This window comes from Myotis davidii, unplaced genomic scaffold (genome assembly GCF_000327345.1).
Source record: "Myotis davidii unplaced genomic scaffold, ASM32734v1 scaffold638, whole genome shotgun sequence".
Lineage (NCBI taxonomy): Eukaryota > Metazoa > Chordata > Mammalia > Chiroptera > Vespertilionidae > Myotis > Myotis davidii.
In genome coordinates, this window is record NW_006289391.1 from 372,430 (window position 1) to 381,432 (window position 9,003).

General features: G+C 45.5%; 1 protein-coding gene across 1 annotated transcript in view; it reads left to right on the forward strand.

The window, feature by feature from the left end:
• Positions 1-9,003, forward strand: part of ANKFY1 (ankyrin repeat and FYVE domain containing 1) — a 71,713-nt gene that overhangs the window by 508 nt on the left and 62,202 nt on the right. The gene's annotated exons all lie outside the window — the stretch shown is intronic.

Consider the following 9,003-nt stretch of genomic DNA (forward strand, 5'->3'; position numbering starts at 1 on the left):
GAGGGGTGGCGAGCCGGGGCTGTAACTGGCCGGCGCGCCGAGCGGGCACGCGCTGTGGTCTGCGGACTCGCCGGCAGCCCGGCGTCCGCGGCTGCGATCCTTTCTCCGGCTTCACGGCTGTGCGCGGAGCGGGGCGTGCGTGGGAGGGAGAGGGGTGTGCTCCCTGGCTTCTGTCTCGCCCTGAGCCTCTGCCTGGTGCCGTTTTATGACCTGCAGGTAGAGGCAGTTGGCCTCATAGGGCCTACCTCCCTGAACGAAACATTATTAGAATCCTTCATTGTCACAGCCATAGTGTACCTGGGGGGCTGGACGGGGGAGGCCCAGATGTGAGGTACCTGCCAGGGACCCTGGGACCTGGCCAGTGTGCTTCTCCTGTTCCATCCCGTTATTGGAGGGGAATAGTCCTTATCTGACTTATTTATTGAGTGACTGACTGCAAGGTGCTGGTCACGACCTGTCGTGTTGGTTTTGAGTTAAGCTTTGTCTGAACGCACATTTTTTTTTTTTAAATCCTCACCCGAGGACATATTTCTGTTGATTCTAGAGAGAGAGGGAGAAGTGGGGGTGGGGGGGAGGGAGGAACATTGGTGAGAGAGAGAGAGAGAGAGAAAGAAAGAAACATCGATGTGAGAGAAGCATCCACCACATCCCTTGGTTGTCTCCCGCACGCACGCACCACCGCGACCAGGGATGGAACCAGCAACCTGGGTATGTGCCCTGACCGGGAATGGAATCCGCAACCCACTGGTGCACTGAGGGTGCTCCAGCCAACTGAGCTGCCTGGCCAGGGCTATCTAAACGCGGCTTACCTTTGGGTGACACGGGACAGTTTGCAGGCTTTTCTCATTTGGACTAGACTTCAGAACAAGGTGAAGGAGGCCTGGCATGTGTGCTGTTTGCACTGTACAGTTAAAAGGATAGAGAGCTGGGGCTGGCACCCAGTTTTTAAAAAAAAACCCATCAGCCTGCAGACTGAAGGGTCCTGGGTTTGATTCCAGTCAAGGGCACATACCTCAGTTGTAGGCTTGATCCAAGGCCCTGGTTGGGGTGCCTGGGGGAGGCAGCTAATTGATGTGTCTCTCTCAGCTAATTGATGTATCTCTCTGTCTCTCCTCCTCTGCTCTCTCTAAAAATCAATGGAAAAATATCCTTGGGTTAGGATTAAACAAATAAATAAATAACTTTTAAAAATTATTGACAGTATTACAGATGTCCCCTATCCTACTCCCCTTCCCCCCTCCACCCAGCCCCCACCCAGTTTTTATCTTAGCTCTTTTTTTTTTTTTAGCATGTTAGACCTCCCTGGAGGGGGAATCATCAGATACATATTGTATGAAAGCAGTGGAGGAATAAAAGCAGAAAGAAAAGCTACATTCCATGAAGCTAGTTTTTGGGTAAATAACAGAATGTTGTGTAACATTGTTTAAGTGTTCACCTTAGCCCTAAGCAGCCAGCAAAGCTTGTAGCTCAGAGCAGTGAGGTGGGGTAGAAAGGTTCAGGAGGGCCTTATTGTGTGGTGATGGGTAAGTCCAGGACTTTTATACTAGGACGAGACTAGAAGTTGGTGTTTTGGGGATACATTATAAAGGTTGAAATTGTGGAGAGCAGCTGGTTTTTCATTCAGCAGTTTTACTGAGCATGTGTTGTGTGCTTTGAAGTCAGGTTCCAGCCATGAGAAGCTCACACAGGGCGAGTATGCTGATGGTTACCCTGCAAGTGCCTTGACATGCGCATTAGCCCGCAGGTCAAATAGCCAGTGGTGTATGCATCTTAAACAAAACATCCTTTCAGGGTTCAATTTAAAAGGGAGGATAGATAGGTAAGCACAGTCATGAGATTCTGACTTCACAGTTTTCTTTTACCATTTTTGTGTCCTAATTTCCTGGCCTTTTCTGATGTAAGCTCTTTGGAAACCATGTTGCAAACGTTGACTAGGAAGAATTGAGTAGGGCATTTTAGTCCAGTTAGCTCATTAAACTGAAGGTGCTTTTTATGCAGAGGAAGGCAAGATTCACTAGAAAATGCTTTGCTGGGTTGTTACTTGTTTAATGCTGCTTGTTGTACTTTAATCAGAATTATCTCTTTATTATTTTATTCGTTCAACAAATGTCCCATCCCATTGCATATAGTCTGGATACCTTTCGGCACTATCCCTTTCTGTACCACGTCTTTCTTTTCTCTACCTTCCCTTTTTTTCATTTCTGTCACAAGCAATTGTTGTTAGCCTTCTCCTTGAGGATTATTTTTTTTTGTCCCAAAGAAAGTTTATCTGTTCACTGCAGTGACTGTTGATGTGCCAGAGTAGAGCTATGGAATCATTGTCGAGATATGCAGGGTTCAGTCACTGGCAAGTTGAGTTGTTGTAGTTAAGATATTATGATTTACAAGTCATGCCCAACAAAATGAGAAATAGCTCTGTCCTTAATATCTCTGGTTGAATCTGAGTAGGCCAAGGAATTAGGTATCTATTGAATTCCACCTAGTGAGGCATTGTTGGGTGGAGGATGGGATGAGCATGGAGTGGGGGTAGAGGGAGAAGAAGTGGGTGGTTAAAAATGAATAGCCAGCTAGCTGGTTTGGCTCAGTGGATAGAGCATTGGCCCGCAGGTCAAAGGGTCCCAGGTTAGATCCCGGTCAAGGGCATGTACCTTGGTTGCGGGCTCCTCCCTGGCCCTGACCCTGGTTGGGGCTTGTGCAGGATGCAGCCAGTCGATGTGTTTCTTTCACATCGATGTTTCTGTCTCCACTCTCTTCCACTTTCCCTAAAAATCAGTGGGAAAATATCCTCAGGTGAGTATTAACAAACAAACAAGAATAGCCAGACCTAGAGTCTATTCACAGGCAACTCCGCAGTCTAGGAGGGGAGGTGAAAAGTATGTGCGTAAGAAACTGTATTATGTGGTGGACAGTGAAAAATGCTTCGGAGTTACTTTGAGAATTCAGAATAGGAAGGGATTGTTTTATGGAAGTGGTGGAGAGCATTGGGTGGTCAGGGAAGGGTTTTGCTGCAAGCATTGGAGCTGGGCTTTGGAAAATAAGCCTCTTTTGGACATAGGAGAGATGGTAGTGGGAAGAGGTTACTGTTCTTGATGGAAGGATATGAGGCTGGAAAAGTATGTTAAGGGTTGATTATGAAAGAATTGGTGAAGCATTTGGATTTTACTCTGAGCCATGGGGTGAGGCTGATGAAAGGTGTCAGCCAAGATAGTGACATGACTAGAATTGTCTGAGGCATGTTGAAATGGCTACCATGTTTACCTACGCCTCCATCTTGACCAGAAACCCAAAGTAGTTTTGTGTTTTTTTTAAAGCAAACTTTGGTTAAATAATGGCTTTTGGACTTTGTCAGAGCAGTCAAGTTATGAAATGCTAGATACTTTAAATGGTGAAAAGTCATAATATGAAATATCTCTTAGTACCTTCTTATCTGTATACTAGAGGCTCGGTGCATGAAATTTGTGCACTAGAAGGGGGGTTGTCCCTCAGCCCAACCTGCACCATCTCTAATCTGGGACCCCTTGGGGGATGTCCGACTGCCGGTTTAGACCCGATCCCAGCAGTCGGGCATCCCTCTCACAATCCGGGACTGCGGGCTCCCAACCACTCGCCTGCCTGATTGCCCCTAACTGCTTCTGCCTGCCAGCCTGATCACCTCCTAAGCACTCCCCTGCCAGCCTGGTTGCCCCTAACTGCCCTCCCCTACTGGCCTGATCGCCCACAACTGCCCTTCCCTGCCAGCCATCTTGGGGCTGTGAACGCCACCATCTTTGAGGGCGGGGCAGTTAATTAGCATATTCCCTCCTTCTTGGCTGTGGGTGCCCCATCTTTGCAATGGCGTGAGGTCAATTAGCATATTCCCTCTTTATTATATAGGATAGAAAAGGTTAAGCGACTGGCTGGTAGATATGATGTACACTGACTACCAGGGGGCAGACGCTCAATGTAGGAGCTGCCGAGCTGCGGTGACTTGGCAGCGATGGTTCTTGGGTGACGCACCCAGAACCAGAGAGGAGGGAGCCCAATTCAGGGGTGTGTCACCCAAGAACCACCCTCTCGAAATCTGGGATTTCTTAGGGGATGTTGGAGAGCTGGTTTCAGCCTGATCCCCGCAGGCCAGGCTGAGGGACCCACCTGAGAAGGGGGGTTGTCCCTCAGCCCAACCTGCACCATCTCTAATCTGGGACCCCTTGGGGGATGTCCGACTGCCGGTTTAGACCCGATCCCTGCCAGTTTAGACCCGATCCTTGCCGGTTTAGACCCGATCCCAGCAGTCGGGCATCCCTCTCACAATCCGGGACTGCTGGCTCCCAACCACCCGCCTGCCTGATTGCCCCTAACTGCTTCTGCCTGCCAGCCTGATCACCTCCTAACCACTCCCCTGCCAGCCTGATCTATGCCTAACTGTTCCCCTGCCGGCCCGATCACCCCTAACTGCCCTCCCCTGCAGGCCTGGTCCCCCCAAATGGCCCTCCTGTGCCAGCCCAATTGCCCCCAACTTCCCTCCCCTGCAGGCCATCTTATGGTGGCCATCTTTGACCACATGGGGCTGGCCATCTTGTGTGTTGGAGTGATGGTCAATTTGCACACTGGTCATGGCTCATTAGATGATGTACACTGACTACCAGGGGGCAGACGCTCAATGTAGGAGCTGCCGAGCTGCGGTGACTTGGCAGCGATGGTTCTTGGGTGACGCACCCAGAACCAGAGAGGAGGGAGCCCAATTCAGGGGTGTGTCACCCGAGAACCAGCCTCTCACAATCTGGGACCCCTCAGGGGATGTCGGAGAGCTGGTTTCAGCCTGATCCCCTCAGGCCAGGCCGAGAGGCCCCACCTGCCGGAGGGACCCCCGCTCACTTCACAGACACCCTTCAAGCTGCATCGCTGCCCCAGGTGTGGCCAGCTAGGGAGGGACCATGGGAGGTTGGCTCCAGGGCATCTGGCCCATCTCACCCAGTCCTTTCCTGCCTACTACCCTCTAATTCATTTCCTTTCAATGTGCACGAATCTGTGCACCAGGGCACTAGTTTTTAATAATATCCAAACTGTGTGTGTGTGTGTGTGTGTGTGTGTGTGTGTGAGAAGTGGGAGAGTGCAGACTGGGAGGACTATCTGTGACCTTTACTATCCCTTTTCACTCTCCTCCAGATGGTATTGCTATCTTTTCTTTCCCCTTCCCTTCTTTTCATTACAGTATGTGAACTTGAGTTCTCAATAGTAAATACATCCACTTATTTCTTATTCTCCATTAAACAATTTTCTATATTTAGCCTCTTGGTTAATGAGTATTCAGTAACCCCAGTGAAAGAAAAATTTCATCTGCCTTATGACAGATTTAGAAAAGTAGCAGTGGTAGTAATTCATCACCATGAGGAGCTTATCTATTCCAATGCCAACAAGGAAGATACTGTATTTTAGGGAGATGATACTTTAAGAAATATTGTTATGTGGAAGACAGTAATATGTCTGAAACAAAAGTTATTCTTGTAGTTCTCAAAATAGGATTCTATCACAGCTTTTACAATTATTTTCTTTTACCTAATAGACATAGAACAGAGTAGGGATAGTCAGGTAGTCATTAAGTAATTATACAAACCACTAATTCACTGCTAAAACCGGGACTTGGATGTAAGAACTATACAAGTCTACAGAAAGGAAATATTAGGATTTTGTTAATCTAAAAAGACTTAGTGACCCTGGTCGGTATGGCTCAGTAGTTATGTTAGGGGCAAAAGTAGAATATTGGGGACTAGCTACAGTTATAAGGTATATTAATCATGCTCTGTTAACCATGATTACCTTGTTCTGATTAAAGAGAGGACATTCTAACCTGGCTGGGAGTTGTACGCCCCTGGGACCTGGGAGTCAACCTTGGAATTCCATCCATTCTCATTCAAGAACAGCTTATTATCATGGAAAGATTAACAACCTTGTTGCCCAAACAATGGAGTCCCGACCCAGCCTGCATTGCCTACCTCATCATGTAATCTTTTCCTGTCCAATATAAGCAGTTGGTTTATGGTGGTGGGGGTTGAAGGATGCAGAGCAGATTTTTGTGGATGACCTGCTGCTCTCCCATCCTGCTGGCATTATTGGAATAAACCCTTATATATGATTCAACCCTGACTCTGCTTAATTGGCTCAAGTAGTGACAGACAGCCCGGACCCCTTGCTTGTCCAGTTACAGTTAGAGCGTGGGCCCATGCACAGAAGGGTTGTGGGTTCCATTCCCGGTCAAGGGCATCTACCTGGGTTGAAGGTTTGATCCCCAGCTCTGGTTGGGGCGCATGCAGAAGGCAGCTCTTCTACCCTCCCTCCCTCCTTCCACTCTTAAAAATCGTTGGGAAAATAATCCTCAGGTGAAGATTAACAAAATAATAATAAAATAATACTTTGTGAATACAGTGTGGGTTAAAATTGGAGTAGGAGGAGGAGAGTAGAAATTGCATTTAGGATGGGGAATGGAAAGAACACATTTAATTCCTGGATTCATTAATTAATATTTATTTGATTTCCTGACATTGGAGCAAATATTAGGCAGCATAATAAATTGGGATGAACATGGACTTTGGCTTACTATCTTAAATCTTAAATTAGTCTCTTGCTAATTGTGTGATTTTTAAGCAACCCACTTAACCTAAGTAAATTCTATTTAAATACTGTGCTAGTTTGAATATGTTAGTTAGACCTTGAGATAATGAAGAATTAACTGCTATTGGAGATATTAAAAGTATTCCTCTTTTGCTTGCAAAATACTACAAGAAACTATATTTTGTTTATAAAACTTTGTTATTGACACTAATCCAGAAAGAAGTTGCTGGGGCTTTAAAGTATTTTACTATAAAGAATTTTTTTATAGGTGTAGAGATACTAGTTTCTTATGGCTGCTGTAATAAATTTCCACAAACTGGGTGGTTTAAAACAGCAGAAAAGTATTCTGTCATGATTCTGGAAATCAGAAGTCTAAAATGAGTGTTACTGGTTTGAAATCAGAGTGTCACTAGAGCCATGCTCTAGGAGAGAATGTCTCTTGCTTCTTCTAGCTTCTTGTGGCTGTTGGCATTCTGGCTTGTGGCCATATCTCCCTCATCTTCAAGGCCAGCATCCTGAAATGTCTCTGTTCTGTCTTTTCCTCTGCGTCAAATTTTCCTCTGCTAGGATAGGGCCTACCCATATAATCCAGCATAACCTCCCATCTAACATAGTCACCTGCCCCCATTTTTTGCCATATAAGGTAATAGTCAAGGTTCCAGAAATTATGGATATAATGGGGGGGGGGGCATTTTTCAGTAGCCAGTATCATATAATTTGGCCTATTAAGTCAGAAGGCTTCTAAAATTCTTCTGTGTGTAGTATACTGAAAGACCATGCCACACAGTTTAAAGTACTGCCAATGAAATATGAAGATAAATAAGACATTTCCTGCCTTCAAGAAACTTCAGGAGTGCTGCAGTAGGAAACTGGTACTTTTGTGGACAGTGAAGAACCTGAAGTTGTTTGGTTAGTTGAGCTGTGTTTTAGGAAGATTAATCTTGATACACATAGAATGGAATGGAGAGAGGAAGGATGAGAAGGGACTGGTTATGTGTGTGAATGATGCTAAGGCTTCCAGGAAATGCTGGTGTGATGGTGTTCAGAAAGAGGAAGATGTCAAATACAGTTGACAAATATTTATAGTAGTGTAACCACCACCACAGTCATCATATGGAACATTTCTATAATCTTAAAAAATTTCCTTGAACTTCTTTACAGTCTATCCCATTCCCCTGGTCTCTGGCAACGACTGGTTTACGATCTATCACCATAGTTTGCCTTCTCTACAGTTTCATGTGGGATTATACAGTATGTAGTCTTTTGTGTCTGGCTTTGTTCACTTAGCATATTGATTTTGATGTAGTATGTTTTATGGCTATGAAGTATTCCATTACAGTCATGTGCTGCTTATTGAGCATGTGTTCTGAGAAATGTGTTGTTAGGTGAATTAGTCATTGTGTGAACATTATAGATTGCACTTACACAAACCTAGATGCTATAGATAGTCTAGCTAGCCTATTGCTGCTAGGCTATGAACCTGTATAGCATGTTACTGTACTGAATACCGTAGGTAATTGTAACACAATGGTAAGTATTTGTGTATTTAATCATATCTAAATATAGAAAAGGTACAGTAAAAATACAGTATAAAAGATAAAGTGTGTATATATGTGTTCGAGCAAAGTGTTAGGGGAGGGAGGGTGGGAGAGGGGAGGTGCCATTGGAGGAAGAGTAGATGATAGGAGGAGGGGTGGAAGAATAGAGAGAAGGAAGGAAGAGAAGAGGAGAGAAAGGAAGAGCAGAGATCAGAACTGACCCATAGAGATAAGCGATTTTTTTTCCCCTTGAATATTTTTTGATCCATGGTTGGTTGAATCCATGCATACAAAACCCAAGGATACAAGAGGGCTGACTATATTTAGGTTGTCTTTATATTGTCAGCAGTGTCTTAGAGATTCAGTGTGCAGGTCTTGCATAATTTTGTTCAGTTTATTCCTAAGTGTTTTATGTGCTTGCCGTACTATTGTAAGTGGATTATCATAGTCTATGCATGATAACCCAGAGCTTTCAAATTTGGATAACAATTAAAATGGAAGCAGGAAGAGGAGTTTGATTAAGGGAGATGTTAAGTTTAATTTTGGCTTTGTTGAGTTTGTAGTACCAGTAGGTTATCCTTCCAGCAGGAGCTCTTGAGAGAGACTTGGAGCCATCTACATAGAGGTGACAGTAAAGTATGGGTATGCTTGAGACCTCCAAGAAAGGAAGTTTAGAAAATGTTCAGGCCGAAACCGGTTTGGCTCAGTGGATAGAGCTGAAAGGGCGAGGACTACGCCCTCCACCTTGCCCCAGGGTAAGGGTGTTGGGGCAGCCGCCATGTGCTCAGGAGGGCACCTCCTTCCCGGAAGCCCCGGCCTCTGCTGGCCATGCCCGGGATTTCTTTAAACTAACCAATGACAATAAAGGGACATGCTT